This window comes from Leiobunum rupestre, chromosome 6, assembly GCF_980474605.1.
Source record: "Leiobunum rupestre chromosome 6, qqLeiRupe1.1.hap1, whole genome shotgun sequence".
Classification (NCBI taxonomy): domain Eukaryota; kingdom Metazoa; phylum Arthropoda; class Arachnida; order Opiliones; family Sclerosomatidae; genus Leiobunum; species Leiobunum rupestre.
Window position 1 is genome coordinate 64,842,349 of NC_143389.1, and position 17,526 is coordinate 64,859,874.

Below are 17,526 nucleotides of genomic sequence, written 5' to 3' on the forward strand. Positions count from 1 at the left end.
TCTTAAAACGTTAATTTTAAGGAAAAAGAAAAAACTTTTAACTTGACAAAAGACGACGAAATTCAATTAATACAAAATGTAGCCAAAAAAAATTGTAAGCCTACGGCACGCGGTGTTCCCAGGTGGTCTCCCTCCCAAGTACTGACCGCGCTCGACGCTGCTTAACTTCGGTGATAGGACGAGACATATACCTCTACATGTTTTAAAATTAAGGTTCTTGAGTTATTTTTCTTGAAACGTTAATTTTAAGGAAAAAGAAAAACTTTTATCTTGACAAAGGACGACAAAATTCAATTAATACCAAATGTAGCCAAAACAAATTGTAAGCCAACGGCACGCGGTGTTCCCAGGTGGTCTCCCTCCCAAGTACTGACCGCGAACGACGCTGCTTAACTTCGGTGATCGGACGAGAACCGGTGTATTCAGCGTGATATGGCCGTTGCCGAAAGAATATCCCCAATAGCCCTCCTTCATAGAGTATATTTCGACCTATACCTCTACATGTTTTAAAATTAAGGTTTTTAAGTTATTTTTCTTGAAACGTTAATTTTAAGGAAAAAGAAAAACTTTTATCTTGACAAAAGACGACGAAATTCAATTAATACAAAATGTAGCCAAAAAAAAATTGTAAGCCAACGGCACGCGGTGTCCCCAGGTGGTCTCCCTCCCAAGTACTGACCGCGCTCGACGCTGCTTAACTTCGGTGATAGGACGAGACATATACCTCTACATGTTTTAAAATTAAGGTTCTTGAGTCATTTTTCTTAAAACGTTAATTTTAAGGAAAAAGAAAAAACTTTTAACTTGACAAAAGACGACGAAATTCAATTAATACAAAATGTAGCCAAAAAAAATTGTAAGCCTACGGCACGCGGTGTTCCCAGGTGGTCTCCCTCCCAAGTACTGACCGCGCTCGACGCTGCTTAACTTCGGTGATAGGACGAGACATATACCTCTACATGTTTTAAAATTAAGGTTCTTGAGTTATTTTTCTTGAAACGTTAATTTTAAGGAAAAAGAAAAACTTTTATCTTGACAAAGGACGACAAAATTCAATTAATACCAAATGTAGCCAAAACAAATTGTAAGCCAACGGCACGCGGTGTTCCCAGGTGGTCTCCCTCCCAAGTACTGACCGCGCTCGACGCTGCTTAACTTCGGTGATCGGACGAGAACCGGTGTATTCAGCGTGATATGGCCGTTGCCGAAAGAATATCCCCAATAGCCCTCCTTCATAGAGTATATTTCGACCTATACCTCTACATGTTTTAAAATAAGGTTTTTAAGTTATTTTTCTTGAAACGTTAATTTTAAGGAAAAAGAAAAACTTTTATCTTGACAAAAGACGACGAAATTCAATTAATACAAAATGTAGCCAAAACAAATTGTAAGCCAACGGCACGCGGTGTTCCCAGGTGGTCTCCCTCCCAAGTACTGACCGCGCTCGACGCTGCTTAACTTCGGTGATCGGACGAGAACCGGTGTATTCAGCGTGATATGGCCGTTGCCGAAAGAATATCCCCAATAGCCCTCCTTCATAGAGTATATTTCGACCTATACCTCTACATGTTTTAAAATTAAGGTTTTTAAGTTATTTTTCTTGAAACGTTAATTTTAAGGAAAAAGAAAAACTTTTATCTTGACAAAGGACGACAAAATTCAATTAATACAAAATGTAGCCAAAAAAAAATTGTAAGCCAACGGCACGCGGTGTTCCCAGGTGGTCTCCCTCCCAAGTACTGACCGCGCTCGACGCTGCTTAACTTCGGTGATAGGACGAGACATATACCTCTACATGTTTTAAAATTAAGGTTCTTGAGTCATTTTTCTTAAAACGTTAATTTTAAGGAAAAAGAAAAAACTTTTAACTTGACAAAAGACGACGAAATTCAATTAATACAAAATGTAGCCAAAAAAAATTGTAAGCCTACGGCACGCGGTGTTCCCAGGTGGTCTCCCTCCCAAGTACTGACCGCGCTCGACGCTGCTTAACTTCGGTGATAGGACGAGACATATACCTCTACATGTTTTAAAATTAAGGTTCTTGAGTTATTTTTCTTGAAACGTTAATTTTAAGGAAAAAGAAAAACTTTTATCTTGACAAAGGACGACAAAATTCAATTAATACCAAATGTAGCCAAAACAAATTGTAAGCCAACGGCACGCGGTGTTCCCAGGTGGTCTCCCTCCCAAGTACTGACCGCGCTCGACGCTGCTTAACTTCGGTGATCGGACGAGAACCGGTGTATTCAGCGTGATATGGCCGTTGCCGAAAGAATATCCCCAATAGCCCTCCTTCATAGAGTATATTTCGACCTATACCTCTACATGTTTTAAAATTAAGGTTTTTAAGTTATTTTTCTTGAAACGTTAATTTTAAGGAAAAAGAAAAACTTTTATCTTGACAAAAGACGACGAAATTCAATTAATACAAAATGTAGCCAAAACAAATTGTAAGCCAACGGCACGCGGTGTTCCCAGGTGGTCTCCCTCCCAAGTACTGACCGCGCTCGACGCTGCTTAACTTCGGTGATCGGACGAGAACCGGTGTATTCAGCGTGATATGGCCGTTGCCGAAAGAATATCCCCAATAGCCCTCCTTCATAGAGTATATTTCGACCTATACCTCTACATGTTTTAAAATTAAGGTTTTTAAGTTATTTTTCTTGAAACGTTAATTTTAAGGAAAAAGAAAAAATTTTATCTTGACAAAAGACGACGAAATTCAATTAATACAAAATGTAGCCAAAACAAATTGTAAGCCAACGGCACGCGGTGTTCCCAGGTGGTCTCCCTCCCAAGTACTGACCGCGCTCGACGCTGCTTAACTTCGGTGATAGGACGAGACATATACCTCTACATGTTTTAAAATTAAGGTTCTTGAGTCATTTTTCTTAAAACGTTAATTTTAAGGAAAAAGAAAAAACTTTTAACTTGACAAAAGACGACGAAATTCAATTAATACAAAATGTAGCCAAAAAAAATTGTAAGCCTACGGCACGCGGTGTTCCCAGGTGGTCTCCCTCCCAAGTACTGACCGCGCTCGACGCTGCTTAACTTCGGTGATAGGACGAGACATATACCTCTACATGTTTTAAAATTAAGGTTCTTGAGTCATTTTTCTTAAAACGTTAATTTTAAGGAAAAAGAAAAAACTTTTAACTTGACAAAAGATTACGAAATTCAATTAATACAAAATGTAGCCAAAAAAAATTGTAAGCCTACGGCACGCGGTGTTCCCAGGTGGTCTCCCTCCCAAGTACTGACCGCGCTCGACGCTGCTTAACTTCGGTGATAGGACGAGACATATACCTCTACATGTTTTAAAATTAAGGTTCTTGAGTTATTTTTCTTGAAACGTTAATTTTAAGGAAAAAGAAAAACTTTTATCTTGACAAAGGACGACAAAATTCAATTAATACCAAATGTAGCCAAAACAAATTGTAAGCCAACGGCACGCGGTGTTCCCAGGTGGTCTCCCTCCCAAGTACTGACCGCGCTCGACGCTGCTTATTTTCGGTGATCGGACGAGAACCGGTGTATTCAGCGTGATATGGCCGTTGCCGAAAAATATCCCCAATAGCCCTCCTTCATAGAGTATATTTCGACCTATACCTCTACATGTTTTAAAATTAAGGTTTTTAAGTTATTTTTCTTGAAACGTTAATTTTAAGGAAAAAGAAAAACTTTTATCTTGAAAAAAGACGACGAAATTCAATTAATACAAAATGTAGCCAAAACAAATTGTAAGCCAACGGCACGCGGTGTTCCCAGGTGGTCTCCCTCCCAAGTACTGACCGCGCTCGACGCTGCTTAACTTCGGTGATAGGACGAGACATATACCTCTACATGTTTTAAAATTAAGGTTCTTGAGTCATTTTTCTTAAAACGTTAATTTTAAGGAAAAAGAAAAAACTTTTAACTTGACAAAAGACGACGAAATTCAATTAATACAAAATGTAGCCAAAAAAAATTGTAAGCCTACGGCACGCGGTGTTCCCAGGTGGTCTCCCTCCCAAATACTGACCGCGCTCGACGCTGCTTAACTTCGGTGATAGGACGAGACATATACCTCTACATGTTTTAAAATTAAGGTTCTTGAGTTATTTTTCTTGAAACGTTAATTTTAAGGAAAAAGAAAAACTTTTATCTTGACAAAGGACGACAAAATTCAATTAATACCAAATGTAGCCAAAACAAATTGTAAGCCAACGGCACGCGGTGTTCCCAGGTGGTCTCCCTCCCAAGTACTGACCGCGCTCGACGCTGCTTAACTTCGGTGATAGGACGAGACATATACCTCTACATGTTTTAAAATTAAGGTTCTTGAGTCATTTTTCTTAAAACGTTAATTTTAAGGAAAAAGAAAAAACTTTAAACTTGACAAAAGACGACGAAATTCAATTAATACAAAATGTAGCCAAAAAAAAATTGTAAGCCAACGGCACGCGGTGTTCCCAGGTGGTCTCCCTCCCAAGTACTGACCGCGCTCGACGCTGCTTAACTTCGGTGATAGGACGAGACATATACCTCTACATATTTTAAAATTAAGGTTCTTGAGTCATTTTGCTTAAAACGTTAATTTTAAGGAAAAAGAAAAAACTTTTATCTTGACAAAAGACGATGAAATTCAATTAATACAAAATGTAGCCAAAAAAATTGTAAGCCAACGGCACGCGGTGTTCCCAGGTGGTCTCCCTCCCAAGTACTGACCGCGCTCGACGCTGCTTAACTTCGGTGATCGGACGAGAACCGGTGTATTCAGCGTGATATGGCCGTTGCCGAAAGAATATCCCCAATAGCCCTCCTTCATAGAGTATATTTCGACCTATACCTCTACATGTTTTAAAATTAAGGTTTTTAAGTTATTTTTCTTGAAACGTTAATTTTAAGGAAAAAGAAAAACTTTTATCTTGACAAAGGACGACAAAATTCAATTAATACAAAATGTAGCCAAAAAGAAATTGTAAGCCAACGGCACGCGGTGTTCCCAGGTGGTCTCCCTCCCAAGTACTGACCGCGCTCGACGCTGCTTAACTTCGGTGATCGGACGAGAACCGGTGTATTCAGCGTGATATGGCCGTTGCCGAAAGAATATCCCCAATAGCCCTCCTTCATAGAGTATATTTCGACCTATACCTCTACATGTTTTAAAATTAAGGTTCTTGAGTCATTTTTCTTAAAACGTTAATTTTAAGGAAAAAGAAAAAACTTTTATCTTGACAAAAGACGACGGAATTCAATTAATACAAAATGTAGCCAAAACAAATTGTAAGCCAACGGCACGCGGTGTTCCCAGGTGGTCTCCCTCCCAAGTACTGACCGCGCTCGACGCTGCTTAACTTCGGTGATCGGACGAGAACCGGTGTATTCAGCGTGATATGGCCGTTGCCGAAAGAATATCCCCAATAGCCCTGCTTCATAAAGTATATTTCGACCTATACCTCTACATGTTTTAAAATTAAGGTTTTTAAGTTATTTTTCTTGAAACGTTAATTTTAAGGAAAAAGAAAAACTTTTATCTTGACAAAAGACGACGAAATTCAATTAATACAAAATGTAGCCAAAACAAATTGTAAGCCAACGGCACGCGGTGTTCCCAGGTGGTCTCCCTCCCAAGTACTGACCGCGCTCGACGCTGCTTAACTTCGGTGATAGGACGAGACATATACCTCTACATGTTTTAAAATTAAGGTTCTTGAGTCATTTTTCTTAAAACGTTAATTTTAAGGAAAAAGAAAAAACTTTTAACTTGACAAAAGACGACGAAATTCAATTAATACAAAATGTAGCCAAAAAAAATTGTAAGCCTACGGCACGCGGTGTTCCCAGGTGGTCTCCCTCCCAAGTACTGACCGCGCTCGACGCTGCTTAACTTCGGTGATAGGACGAGACATATACCTCTACATGTTTTAAAATTAAGGTTTTTAAGTTATTTTTCTTGAAACGTTAATTTTAAGGAAAAAGAAAAACTTTTATCTTGACAAAAGACGACGAAATTCAATTAATACAAAATGTAGCCAAAACAAATTATAAGCCAACGGCACGCGGTGTTCCCAGGTGGTCTCCCTCCCAAGTACTGACCGCGCTCGACGCTGCTTAACTTCGGTGATCGGACGAGAACCGGTGTATTCAGCGTGATATGGCCGTTGCCGAAAGAATATCCCCAATAGCCCTCCTTCATAGAGTATATTTCGACCTATACCTCTACATGTTTTAAAATTAAGGTTTTTAAGTTATTTTTCTTGAAACGTTAATTTTAAGGAAAAAGAAAAACTTTTATCTTGACAAAAGACGACGAAATTCAATTAATACAAAATGTAGCCAAAACAAATTGTAAGCCAACGGCACGCGGTGTTCCCAGGTGGTCTCCCTCCCAAGTACTGACCGCGCTCGACGCTGCTTAACTTCGGTGATCGGACGAGAACCGGTGTATTCAGCGTGATATGGCCGTTGCCGAAAAAATATCCCCAATAGCCCTCCTTCATAGAATATATTTCGACCTATACCTCTACATGTTTTAAAATTAAGGTTTTTAAGTTTTTTTTTCTTGAAACGTTAATTTTAAGGAAAAAGAAAAACTTTTATCTTGACAAAAGACGACGAAATTCAATTAATACAAAATGTAGCCAAAACAAATTGTAAGCCAACGGCACGCGGTGTTCCCAGGTGGTCTCCCTCCCAAGTACTGACCGCGCTCGACGCTGCTTAACTTCGGTGATCGGACGAGAACCGGTGTATTCAGCGTGATATGGCCGTTGCCGAAAGAATATCCCCAATAGCCCTCCTTCATACAGTATATTTCGACCTATACCTCTACATGTTTTAAAATTAAGGTTTTTAAGTTATTTTTCTTGAAACGTTAATTTTAAGGAAAAAGAAAAACTTTTATCTTGACAAAGGACGACAAAATTCAATTAATACAAAATGTAGCCAAAAAAAAATTGTAAGCCAACGGCACGCGGTGTTCCCAGGTGGTCTCCCTCCCAAGTACTGACCGCGCTCGACGCTGCTTAACTTCGGTGATCGGACGAGAACCGGTGTATTCAGCGTGATATGGCCGTTGCCGAAAGAATACCCCCAATAGCCCTCCTTCATACAGTATATTTCGACCTATACCTCTACATGTTTTAAAATTAAGGTTTTTAAGTTATTTTTCTTGAAACGTTAATTTTAAGGAAAAAGAAAAACTTTTATCTTGACAAAGGACGACAAAATTCAATTAATACAAAATGTAGCCAAAAAAAAATTGTAAGCCAACGGCACGCGGTGTTCCCAGGTGGTCTCCCTCCCAAGTACTGACCGCGCTCGACGCTGCTTAACTTCGGTGATAGGACGAGACATATACCTCTACATGTTTTAAAATTAAGGTTCTTGAGTCATTTTTCTTAAAACGTTAATTTTAAGGAAAAAGAAAAAACTTTTAACTTGACAAAAGACGACGAAATTCAATTAATACAAAATGAAGCCAAAAAAAATTGTAAGCCTACGGCACGCGGTGTTCCCAGGTGGTCTCCCTCCCAAGTACTGACCGCGCTCGACGCTGCTTAACTTCGGTGATAGGACGAGACATATAACTCTACATGTTTTAAAATTAAGGTTCTTGAGTCATTTTTCTTAAAACGTTAATTTTAAGGAAAAAGAAAAAACTTTTAACTTGACAAAAGACGACGAAATTCAATTAATACAAAATGTAGCCAAAAAAAAATTGTAAGGCAACGGCACGCGGTGTTCCCAGGTGGTCTCCGTCCCAAGTACTGACCGCGCTCGACGCTGCTTAACTTCGGTGATAGGACGAGACATATACCTCTACATGTTTTAAAATTAAGGTTCTTGAGTCATTTTTCTTAAAACGTTAATTTTAAGGAAAAAGAAAAAACTTTTAACTTGACAAAAGACGACGAAATTCAATTAATACAAAATGTAGCCAAAAAAAATTGTAAGCCTACGGCACGCGGTGTTCCCAGGTGGTCTCCCTCCCAAGTACTGACCGCGCTCGACGCTGCTTAACTTCGGTGATAGGACGAGACATATACCTCTACATGTTTTAAAATTAAGGTTCTTGAGTCATTTTTCTTAAAACGTTAATTTTAAGGAAAAAGAAAAAACTTTAAACTTGACAAAAGACGACGAAATTCAATTAATACAAAATGTAGCCAAAAAAAATTGTAAGCCAACGGCACGCGGTGTTCCCAGGTGGTCTCCCTCCCAAGTACTGACCGCGCTCGACGCTGCTTAACTTCGGTGATAGGACGAGACATATACCTCTACATATTTTAAAATTAAGGTTCTTGAGTCATTTTGCTTAAAACGTTAATTTTAAGGAAAAAGAAAAAACTTTTATCTTGACAAAAGACGATGAAATTCAATTAATACAAAATGTAGCCAAAAAAAATTGTAAGCCTACGGCACGCGGTGTTCCCAGGTGGTCTCCCTCCCAAGTACTGACCGCGCTCGACGCTGCTTAACTTCGGTGATAGGACGAGACATATACCTCTACATGTTTTAAAATTAAGGTTCTTGAGTCATTTTTCTTAAAACGTTAATTTTAAGGAAAAAGAAAAAACTTTTAACTTGACAAAAGACGACGAAATTCAATTAATACAAAATGTAGCCAAAAAAAATTGTAAGCCTACGGCACGCGGTGTTCCCAGGTGGTCTCCCTCCCAAGTACTGACCGCGCTCGACGCTGCTTAACTTCGGTGATAGGACGAGACATATACCTCTACATGTTTTAAAATTAAGGTTTTTAAGTTATTTTTCTTGAAACGTTAATTTTAAGGAAAAAGAAAAACTTTTATCTTGACAAAAGACGACGAAATTCAATTAATACAAAATGTAGCCAAAACAAATTATAAGCCAACGGCACGCGGTGTTCCCAGGTGGTCTCCCTCCCAAGTACTGACCGCGCTCGACGCTGCTTAACTTCGGTGATCGGACGAGAACCGGTGTATTCAGCGTGATATGGCCGTTGCCGAAAGAATATACCCAATAGCCCTCCTTCATAGAGTATATTTCGACCTATACCTCTACATGTTTTAAAATTAAGGTTTTTAAGTTATTTTTCTTGAAACGTTAATTTTAAGGAAAAAGAAAAACTTTTATCTTGACAAAAGACGACGAAATTCAATTAATACAAAATGTAGCCAAAACAAATTGTAAGCCAACGGCACGCGGTGTTCCCAGGTGGTCTCCCTCCCAAGTACTGACCGCGCTCGACGCTGCTTAACTTCGGTGATCGGACGAGAACCGGTGTATTCAGCGTGATATGGCCGTTGCCGAAAAAATATCCCCAATAGCCCTCCTTCATAGAGTATATTTCGACCTATACCTCTACATGTTTTAAAATTAAGGTTTTTAAGTTTTTTTTTCTTGAAACGTTAATTTTAAGGAAAAAGAAAAACTTTTATCTTGACAAAAGACGACGAAATTCAATTAATACAAAATGTAGCCAAAACAAATTGTAAGCCAACGGCACGCGGTGTTCCCAGGTGGTCTCCCTCCCAAGTACTGACCGCGCTCGACGCTGCTTAACTTCGGTGATCGGACGAGAACCGGTGTATTCAGCGTGATATGGCCGTTGCCGAAAGAATATCCCCAATAGCCCTCCTTCATACAGTATATTTCGACCTATACCTCTACATGTTTTAAAATTAAGGTTTTTAAGTTATTTTTCTTGAAACGTTAATTTTAAGGAAAAAGAAAAACTTTTATCTTGACAAAGGACGACAAAATTCAATTAATACAAAATGTAGCCAAAAAAAAATTGTAAGCCAACGGCACGCGGTGTTCCCAGGTGGTCTCCCTCCCAAGTACTGACCGCGCTCGACGCTGCTTAACTTCGGTGATCGGACGAGAACCGGTGTATTCAGCGTGATATGGCCGTTGCCGAAAGAATATCCCCAATAGCCCTCCTTCATACAGTATATTTCGACCTATACCTCTACATGTTTTAAAATTAAGGTTTTTAAGTTATTTTTCTTGAAACGTTAATTTTAAGGAAAAAGAAAAACTTTTATCTTGACAAAGGACGACAAAATTCAATTAATACAAAATGTAGCCAAAAAAAAATTGTAAGCCAACGGCACGCGGTGTTCCCAGGTGGTCTCCCTCCCAAGTACTGACCGCGCTCGACGCTGCTTAACTTCGGTGATAGGACGAGACATATACCTCTACATGTTTTAAAATTAAGGTTCTTGAGTCATTTTTCTTAAAACGTTAATTTTAAGGAAAAAGAAAAAACTTTTAACTTGACAAAAGACGACGAAATTCAATTAATACAAAATGAAGCCAAAAAAAATTGTAAGCCTACGGCACGCGGTGTTCCCAGGTGGTCTCCCTCCCAAGTACTGACCGCGCTCGACGCTGCTTAACTTCGGTGATAGGACGAGACATATAACTCTACATGTTTTAAAATTAAGGTTCTTGAGTCATTTTTCTTAAAACGTTAATTTTAAGGAAAAAGAAAAAACTTTTAACTTGACAAAAGACGACGAAATTCAATTAATACAAAATGTAGCCAAAAAAAATTGTAAGCCTACGGCACGCGGTGTTCCCTGGTGGTCTCCCTCCCAAGTACTGACCGCGCTCGACGCTGCTTAACTTCGGTGATAGGACGAGACATATACCTCTACATGTTTTAAAATTAAGGTTCTTGAGTCATTTTTCTTAAAACGTTAATTTTAAGGAAAAAGAAAAAACTTTTAACTTGACAAAAGACGACGAAATTCAATTAATACAAAATGTAGCCAAAAAAAATTGTAAGCCTACGGCACGCGGTGTTCCCAGGTGGTCTCCCTCCCAAGTACTGACCGCGCTCGACGCTGCTTAACTTCGGTGATAGGACGAGACATATACCTCTACATGTTTTAAAATTAAGGTTTTTAAGTTATTTTTCTTGAAACGTTAATTTTAAGGAAAAAGAAAAACTTTTATCTTGACAAAAGACGACGAAATTCAATTAATACAAAATGTAGCCAAAACAAATTATAAGCCAACGGCACGCGGTGTTCCCAGGTGGTCTCCCTCCCAAGTACTGACCGCGCTCGACGCTGCTTAACTTCGGTGATCGGACGAGAACCGGTGTATTCAGCGTGATATGGCCGTTGCCGAAAGAATATACCCAATAGCCCTCCTTCATAGAGTATATTTCGACCTATACCTCTACATGTTTTAAAATTAAGGTTTTTAAGTTATTTTTCTTGAAACGTTAATTTTAAGGAAAAAGAAAAACTTTTATCTTGACAAAAGACGACGAAATTCAATTAATACAAAATGTAGCCAAAACAAATTGTAAGCCAACGGCACGCGGTGTTCCCAGGTGGTCTCCCTCCCAAGTACTGACCGCGCTCGACGCTGCTTAACTTCGGTGATCGGACGAGAACCGGTGTATTCAGCGTGATATGGCCGTTGCCGAAAAAATATCCCCAATAGCCCTCCTTCATAGAGTATATTTCGACCTATACCTCTACATGTTTTAAAATTAAGGTTTTTAAGTTTTTTTTTCTTGAAACGTTAATTTTAAGGAAAAAGAAAAACTTTTATCTTGACAAAAGACGACGAAATTCAATTAATACAAAATGTAGCCAAAACAAATTGTAAGCCAACGGCACGCGGTGTTCCCAGGTGGTCTCCCTCCCAAGTACTGACCGCGCTCGACGCTGCTTAACTTCGGTGATCGGACGAGAACCGGTGTATTCAGCGTGATATGGCCGTTGCCGAAAGAATATCCCCAATAGCCCTCCTTCATACAGTATATTTCGACCTATACCTCTACATGTTTTAAAATTAAGGTTTTTAAGTTATTTTTCTTGAAACGTTAATTTTAAGGAAAAAGAAAAACTTTTATCTTGACAAAGGACGACAAAATTCAATTAATACAAAATGTAGCCAAAAAAAAATTGTAAGCCAACGGCACGCGGTGTTCCCAGGTGGTCTCCCTCCCAAGTACTGACCGCGCTCGACGCTGCTTAACTTCGGTGATCGGACGAGAACCGGTGTATTCAGCGTGATATGGCCGTTGCCGAAAGAATATCCCCAATAGCCCTCCTTCATACAGTATATTTCGACCTATACCTCTACATGTTTTAAAATTAAGGTTTTTAAGTTATTTTTCTTGAAACGTTAATTTTAAGGAAAAAGAAAAACTTTTATCTTGACAAAGGACGACAAAATTCAATTAATACAAAATGTAGCCAAAAAAAAATTGTAAGCCAACGGCACGCGGTGTTCCCAGGTGGTCTCCCTCCCAAGTACTGACCGCGCTCGACGCTGCTTAACTTCGGTGATAGGACGAGACATATACCTCTACATGTTTTAAAATTAAGGTTCTTGAGTCATTTTTCTTAAAACGTTAATTTTAAGGAAAAAGAAAAAACTTTTAACTTGACAAAAGACGACGAAATTCAATTAATACAAAATGAAGCCAAAAAAAATTGTAAGCCTACGGCACGCGGTGTTCCCAGGTGGTCTCCCTCCCAAGTACTGACCGCGCTCGACGCTGCTTAACTTCGGTGATAGGACGAGACATATAACTCTACATGTTTTAAAATTAAGGTTCTTGAGTCATTTTTCTTAAAACGTTAATTTTAAGGAAAAAGAAAAAACTTTTAACTTGACAAAAGACGACGAAATTCAATTAATACAAAATGTAGCCAAAAAAAATTGTAAGCCTACGGCACGCGGTGTTCCCTGGTGGTCTCCCTCCCAAGTACTGACCGCGCTCGACGCTGCTTAACTTCGGTGATAGGACGAGACATATACCTCTACATGTTTTAAAATTAAGGTTCTTGAGTCATTTTTCTTAAAACGTTAATTTTAAGGAAAAAGAAAAAACTTTTAACTTGACAAAAGACGACGAAATTCAATTAATACAAAATGTAGCCAAAAAAAATTGTAAGCCTACGGCACGCGGTGTTCCCTGGTGGTCTCCCTCCCAAGTACTGACCGCGCTCGACGCTGCTTAACTTCGGTGATAGGACGAGACATATACCTCTACATGTTTTAAAATTAAGGTTCTTGAGTCATTTTTCTTAAAACGTTAATTTTAAGGAAAAAGAAAAAACTTTAAACTTGACAAAAGACGACGAAATTCAATTAATACAAAATGTAGCCAAAAAAAAATTGTAAGCCAACGGCACGCGGTGTTCCCAGGTGGTCTCCCTCCCAAGTACTGACCGCGCTCGACGCTGCTTAACTTCGGTGATAGGACGAGACATATACCTCTACATATTTTAAAATTAAGGTTCTTGAGTCATTTTGCTTAAAACGTTAATTTTAAGGAAAAAGAAAAAACTTTCATCTTGACAAAAGACGATGAAATTCAATTAATACAAAATGTAGCCAAAAAAATTGTAAGCCAACGGCACGCGGTGTTCCCAGGTGGTCTCCCTCCCAAGTACTGACCGCGCTCGACGCTGCTTAACTTCGGTGATCGGACGAGAACCGGTGTATTCAGCGTGATATGGCCGTTGCCGAAAGAATATCCCCAATAGCCCTCCTTCATAGAGTATATTTCGAACTATACCTCTACATGTTTTAAAATTAAGGTTTTTAAGTTATTTTTCTTGAAACGTTAATTTTAAGGAAAAAGAAAAACTTTTATCTTGACAAAGGACGACAAAATTCAATTAATACAAAATGTAGCCAAAAAAAAATTGTAAGCCAACGGCACGCGGTGTTCCCAGGTGGTCTCCCTCCCGAGTACTGACCGCGCTCGACGCTGCTTAACTTCGGTGATCGGACGAGAACCGGTGTATTCAGCGTGATATGGCCGTTGCCGAAAGAATATCCCCAATAGCCCTCCTTCATACAGTATATTTCGACCTATACCTCTACATGTTTTAAAATTAAGGTTTTTAAGTTATTTTTCTTGAAACGTTAATTTTAAGGAAAAAGAAAAACTTTTATCTTGACAAAAGACGACGAAATTCAATTAATACAAAATGTAGCCAAAACAAATTGTAAGCCAACGGCACGCGGTGTTCCCAGGTGGTCTCCCTCCCAAGTACTGACCGCGCTCGACGCTGCTTAACTTCGGTGATCGGACGAGAACCGGTGTATTCAGCGTGATATGGCCGTTGCCGAAAGAATATCCCCAATAGCCCTCCTTCATAGAGTATATTTCGACCTATACCTCTACATGTTTTAAAATTAAGGTTTTTAAGTTATTTTTCTTGAAACGTTAATTTTAAGGAAAAAGAAAAACTTTTATCTTGACAAAGGACGACAAAATTCAATTAATACAAAATGTAGCCAAAAAAAATTGTAAGCCAACGGCACGCGGTGTTCCCAGGTGGTCTCCCTCCCAAGTACTGACCGCGCTCGACGCTGCTTAACTTCGGTGATAGGACGAGACATATACCTCTACATGTTTTAAAATTAAGGTTCTTGAGTCATTTTTCTTGAAACGTTAATTTTAAGGAAAAAGAAAAACTTTTATCTTGACAAAGGACGACAAAATTCAATTAATACCAAATGTAGCCAAAACAAATTGTAAGCCAACGTCACGCGGTGTTCCCAGGTGGTCTCCCTCCCAAGTACTGACCGCGCTCGACGCTGCTTAACTTCGGTGATCGGACGAGAACCGGTGTATTCAGCGTGATATGGCCGTTGCCGAAAGAATATCCCCAATAGCCCTCCTTCATAGAGTATATTTCGACCTATACCTCTACATGTTTTAAAATTAAGGTTTTTAAGTTATTTTTCTTGAAACGTTAATTTTAAGGAAAAAGAAAAACTTTTATCTTGACAAAAGACGACGAAATTCAATTAATACAAAATGTAGCCAAAACAAATTGTAAGCCAACGGCACGCGGTGTTCCCAGGTGGTCTCCCTCCCAAGTACTGACCGCGCTCGACGCTGCTTAACTTCGGTGATCGGACGAGAACCGGTGTATTCAGCGTGATATGGCCGTTGCCGAAAGAATATCCCCAATAGCCCTCCTTCATACAGTATATTTCGACCTATACCTCTACATGTTTTAAAATTAAGGTTTTTAAGTTATTTTTCTTGAAACGTTAATTTTAAGGAAAAAGAAAAAACTTTTAACTTGACAAAAGACGACGAAATTCAATTAATACAAAATGTAGCCAAAAAAAATTGTAAGCCTAGGGCACGCGGTGTTCCCAGGTGGTCTCCCTCCCAAGTACTGACCGCGCTCGACGCTGCTTAACTTCGGTGATATAACGAGACATATACCTCTACATGTTTTAAAATTAAGGTTCTTGAGTCATTTTTCTTAAAACGTTAATTTTAAGGAAAAAGAAAAAACTTTTAACTTGACAAAAGACGACGAAATTCAATTAATACAAAATGTAGCCAAAAAAAATTGTAAGCCTACGGCACGCGGTGTTCCCAGGTGGTCTCCCTCCCAAGTACTGACCGCGCTCGACGCTGCTTAACTTCGGTGATATAACGAGACATATACCTCTACATGTTTTAAAATTAAGGTTCTTGAGTCATTTTTCTTAAAACGTTAATTTTAAGGAAAAAGAAAAAACTTTAAACTTGACAAAAGACGACGAAATTCAATTAATACAAAATGTAGCCAAAAAAAATTGTAAACCAACAGCACGCGGTGTTCCCAGGTGGTCTCCCTCCCAAGTACTGACCGCGCTCGACGCGGCTTAACTTCGGTGATAGGACGAGACATATACCTCTACATATTTTAAAATTAAGGTTCTTGAGTCATTTTGCTTAAAACGTTAATTTTAAGGAAAAAGAAAAAACTTTTATCTTGACAAAAGACGATGAAATTCAATTAATACAAAATGTAGCCAAAAAAATTGTAAGCCAACGGCACGCGGTGTTCCCAGGTGGTCTCCCTCCCAAGTACTGACCGCGCTCGACGCTGCTTAACTTCGGTGATCGGACGAGAACCGGTGTATTCAGCGTGATATGGCCGTTGCCGAAAGAATATCCCCAATAGCCCTCCTTCATAGAGTATATTTCGACCTATACCTCTACATGTTTTAAAATTAAGGTTTTTAAGTTATTTTTCTTGAAACGTTAATTTTAAGGAAAAAGAAAAAAACTTTTATCTTGACAAAAGACGACGAAATTCAATTAATACAAAATGTAGCCAAAACAAATTGTAAGCCAACGGCACGCGGTGTTCCCAGTGGCGGCGCTAGGGGGTAGGCAGAGTAGGCCACTGCCTACCTTCAAATGTCAAGGGGGCCCCAAAATCATCCTATAAATTGATCTAGAAAGGGCCTCAAAATGCTCCAAAGATATAAAATTCGCTAAAAGAGGCAATAGGCGAATGTCATTAATTCCTGATAAAAAATGTATAACGAAAAAGTGATATTTGAGTCTTTCATTGTAAAATTTATTCCAGGAACCAAGTATATTAAAAGGTTTTAATCGAAATTTTTGACTCAAGCATTTCGTTGAAAATGGGGGGGGGGGGGGCATTTATTTGGTTTGCCTACCCTGGTGAAAATTCCTGGCGCCGCCACTGGGTGTTCCCAGGTGGTCTCCCTCCCAAGTACTGACCGCGCTCGACGCTGCTTAACTTCGGCGATCGGACGAGAACCGGTGTATTCAGCGTGATTGGCCGTTGCCTAAGAATATCCCCAATAGCCCTCCTTCATAGAGTATATTTCGACCTATACCTCTACATGTTTTAAAATTAAGGTTTTTAAGTTATTTTTCTTGAAACGTTAATTTTAAGGAAAAAGAAAAACTTTTATCTTGACAAAGGACGACAAAATTCAATTAATACAAAATGTAGCCAAAAAAAAATTGTAAGCCAACGGCACGCGGTGTTCCCAGGTGGTCTCCCTCCCAAGTACTGACCGCGCTCGACGCTGCTTAACTTCGGTGATAGGACGAGAACCGGTGTATTCAGCGTGATATGTCCGTTGCCGAAAGAATATCCCCAATAGCTCTCCTTCATAGAGTATATTTCGACCTATACCTCTACATGTTTTAAAATTAAGGTTTTTAAGTTATTTTTCTTGAAACGTTAATTTTAAGGAAAAAGAAAAACTTTTATCTTGACAAAGGACGACAAAATTCAATTAATACAAAATGTAGCCAAAAAAAAATTGTAAGCCAACGGCACGCGGTGTTCCCAGGTGGTCTCCCTCCCAAGTACTGACCGCGCTCGACGCTGCTTAACTTCGGTGATCGGACGAGAACCGGTGTATTCAGCGTGATATGTCCGTTGCCGAAAGAATATCCCCAATAGCTCTCCTTCATAGAGTATATTTCGACCTATACCTCTACATGTTTTAAAATTAAGGTTTTTAAGTTATTTTTCTTGAAACGTTAATTTTAAGGAAAAAGAAAAAAACTTTTATCTTGACAAAAGACGACGAAATTCAATTAATACAAAATGTAGCCAAAACAAATTGTAAGCCAACGGCACGCGGTGTTCCCAGTGGCGGCGCTAGGGGGTAGGCCAAGTAGGCCACTGCCTACCTTCAAATGTCAAGGGGGCCCCAAAATCATCCTATAAATTGATCTAGAAAGGGCCTCAAAATGCTCCAAAGATATAAAATTCGCTAAAAGAGGCAATA

General features: G+C 39.2%; 28 non-coding genes and 2 pseudogenes across 28 annotated transcripts; all 30 read right to left on the minus strand.

Moving 5' to 3' along the window:
* Positions 1–325: 325 nt before the first annotated feature.
* On the minus strand, positions 326–444 carry LOC149943088 (5S ribosomal RNA). Its single transcript, XR_016481469.1, has one exon. It is a non-coding gene; the product is annotated as a 5S ribosomal RNA (ribosomal RNA).
* A 643-nt stretch (positions 445–1,087) lies between these two features.
* Positions 1,088–1,206, minus strand: LOC149943089 (5S ribosomal RNA). Its single transcript, XR_016481700.1, has one exon. It is a non-coding gene; the product is annotated as a 5S ribosomal RNA (ribosomal RNA).
* Positions 1,207–1,390: 184 nt separating this feature from the next.
* LOC149943090 (5S ribosomal RNA) lies at positions 1,391–1,509 on the minus strand. Its single transcript, XR_016481710.1, has one exon. It is a non-coding gene; the product is annotated as a 5S ribosomal RNA (ribosomal RNA).
* A 643-nt stretch (positions 1,510–2,152) lies between these two features.
* LOC149943091 (5S ribosomal RNA) lies at positions 2,153–2,271 on the minus strand. Its single transcript, XR_016481711.1, has one exon. It is a non-coding gene; the product is annotated as a 5S ribosomal RNA (ribosomal RNA).
* Positions 2,272–2,456: 185 nt separating this feature from the next.
* Positions 2,457–2,575, minus strand: LOC149943092 (5S ribosomal RNA). Its single transcript, XR_016481714.1, has one exon. It is a non-coding gene; the product is annotated as a 5S ribosomal RNA (ribosomal RNA).
* Positions 2,576–3,446: 871 nt separating this feature from the next.
* On the minus strand, positions 3,447–3,565 carry LOC149943093 (5S ribosomal RNA). Its single transcript, XR_016481470.1, has one exon. It is a non-coding gene; the product is annotated as a 5S ribosomal RNA (ribosomal RNA).
* A 1,099-nt stretch (positions 3,566–4,664) lies between these two features.
* On the minus strand, positions 4,665–4,783 carry LOC149943094 (5S ribosomal RNA). Its single transcript, XR_016481715.1, has one exon. It is a non-coding gene; the product is annotated as a 5S ribosomal RNA (ribosomal RNA).
* Positions 4,784–4,969: 186 nt separating this feature from the next.
* On the minus strand, positions 4,970–5,088 carry LOC149943095 (5S ribosomal RNA). Its single transcript, XR_016481722.1, has one exon. It is a non-coding gene; the product is annotated as a 5S ribosomal RNA (ribosomal RNA).
* A 186-nt stretch (positions 5,089–5,274) lies between these two features.
* LOC149943096 (5S ribosomal RNA) lies at positions 5,275–5,393 on the minus strand. The gene has a single exon (XR_016481723.1). It is a non-coding gene; the product is annotated as a 5S ribosomal RNA (ribosomal RNA).
* Positions 5,394–6,035: 642 nt separating this feature from the next.
* Positions 6,036–6,154, minus strand: LOC149943097 (5S ribosomal RNA). Its single transcript, XR_016481724.1, has one exon. It is a non-coding gene; the product is annotated as a 5S ribosomal RNA (ribosomal RNA).
* A 185-nt stretch (positions 6,155–6,339) lies between these two features.
* On the minus strand, positions 6,340–6,458 carry LOC149943098 (5S ribosomal RNA). The gene has a single exon (XR_016481733.1). It is a non-coding gene; the product is annotated as a 5S ribosomal RNA (ribosomal RNA).
* A 186-nt stretch (positions 6,459–6,644) lies between these two features.
* LOC149943099 (5S ribosomal RNA) lies at positions 6,645–6,763 on the minus strand. The gene has a single exon (XR_016481734.1). It is a non-coding gene; the product is annotated as a 5S ribosomal RNA (ribosomal RNA).
* A 186-nt stretch (positions 6,764–6,949) lies between these two features.
* LOC149943100 (5S ribosomal RNA) lies at positions 6,950–7,068 on the minus strand. Its single transcript, XR_016481735.1, has one exon. It is a non-coding gene; the product is annotated as a 5S ribosomal RNA (ribosomal RNA).
* Positions 7,069–8,857: 1,789 nt separating this feature from the next.
* LOC149943101 (5S ribosomal RNA) lies at positions 8,858–8,976 on the minus strand. The gene has a single exon (XR_016481736.1). It is a non-coding gene; the product is annotated as a 5S ribosomal RNA (ribosomal RNA).
* A 185-nt stretch (positions 8,977–9,161) lies between these two features.
* On the minus strand, positions 9,162–9,280 carry LOC149943102 (5S ribosomal RNA). The gene has a single exon (XR_016481737.1). It is a non-coding gene; the product is annotated as a 5S ribosomal RNA (ribosomal RNA).
* A 186-nt stretch (positions 9,281–9,466) lies between these two features.
* Positions 9,467–9,585, minus strand: LOC149943103 (5S ribosomal RNA). The gene has a single exon (XR_016481742.1). It is a non-coding gene; the product is annotated as a 5S ribosomal RNA (ribosomal RNA).
* Positions 9,586–9,771: 186 nt separating this feature from the next.
* Positions 9,772–9,890, minus strand: LOC149943104 (5S ribosomal RNA). The gene has a single exon (XR_016481750.1). It is a non-coding gene; the product is annotated as a 5S ribosomal RNA (ribosomal RNA).
* A 1,101-nt stretch (positions 9,891–10,991) lies between these two features.
* LOC149943105 (5S ribosomal RNA) lies at positions 10,992–11,110 on the minus strand. The gene has a single exon (XR_016481751.1). It is a non-coding gene; the product is annotated as a 5S ribosomal RNA (ribosomal RNA).
* A 185-nt stretch (positions 11,111–11,295) lies between these two features.
* Positions 11,296–11,414, minus strand: LOC149943106 (5S ribosomal RNA). The gene has a single exon (XR_016481752.1). It is a non-coding gene; the product is annotated as a 5S ribosomal RNA (ribosomal RNA).
* A 186-nt stretch (positions 11,415–11,600) lies between these two features.
* Positions 11,601–11,719, minus strand: LOC149943107 (5S ribosomal RNA). Its single transcript, XR_016481753.1, has one exon. It is a non-coding gene; the product is annotated as a 5S ribosomal RNA (ribosomal RNA).
* Positions 11,720–11,905: 186 nt separating this feature from the next.
* LOC149943108 (5S ribosomal RNA) lies at positions 11,906–12,024 on the minus strand. Its single transcript, XR_016481755.1, has one exon. It is a non-coding gene; the product is annotated as a 5S ribosomal RNA (ribosomal RNA).
* Positions 12,025–13,355: 1,331 nt separating this feature from the next.
* On the minus strand, positions 13,356–13,474 carry LOC149943109 (5S ribosomal RNA). The gene has a single exon (XR_016481756.1). It is a non-coding gene; the product is annotated as a 5S ribosomal RNA (ribosomal RNA).
* Positions 13,475–13,660: 186 nt separating this feature from the next.
* LOC149943110 (5S ribosomal RNA) lies at positions 13,661–13,779 on the minus strand. The gene has a single exon (XR_016481817.1). It is a non-coding gene; the product is annotated as a 5S ribosomal RNA (ribosomal RNA).
* Positions 13,780–13,964: 185 nt separating this feature from the next.
* On the minus strand, positions 13,965–14,083 carry LOC149943111 (5S ribosomal RNA). Its single transcript, XR_016481758.1, has one exon. It is a non-coding gene; the product is annotated as a 5S ribosomal RNA (ribosomal RNA).
* Positions 14,084–14,496: 413 nt separating this feature from the next.
* On the minus strand, positions 14,497–14,615 carry LOC149943112 (5S ribosomal RNA). The gene has a single exon (XR_016481467.1). It is a non-coding gene; the product is annotated as a 5S ribosomal RNA (ribosomal RNA).
* Positions 14,616–14,800: 185 nt separating this feature from the next.
* Positions 14,801–14,919, minus strand: LOC149943113 (5S ribosomal RNA). Its single transcript, XR_016481759.1, has one exon. It is a non-coding gene; the product is annotated as a 5S ribosomal RNA (ribosomal RNA).
* Positions 14,920–15,791: 872 nt separating this feature from the next.
* LOC149943114 (5S ribosomal RNA) lies at positions 15,792–15,910 on the minus strand. Its single transcript, XR_016481760.1, has one exon. It is a non-coding gene; the product is annotated as a 5S ribosomal RNA (ribosomal RNA).
* A 539-nt stretch (positions 15,911–16,449) lies between these two features.
* Positions 16,450–16,567, minus strand: LOC149943115 (5S ribosomal RNA; annotated as a pseudogene).
* A 185-nt stretch (positions 16,568–16,752) lies between these two features.
* On the minus strand, positions 16,753–16,871 carry LOC149943116 (5S ribosomal RNA; annotated as a pseudogene).
* Positions 16,872–17,057: 186 nt separating this feature from the next.
* LOC149943117 (5S ribosomal RNA) lies at positions 17,058–17,176 on the minus strand. Its single transcript, XR_016481455.1, has one exon. It is a non-coding gene; the product is annotated as a 5S ribosomal RNA (ribosomal RNA).
* Between the last annotated feature and the right edge of the window lie 350 nt (positions 17,177–17,526).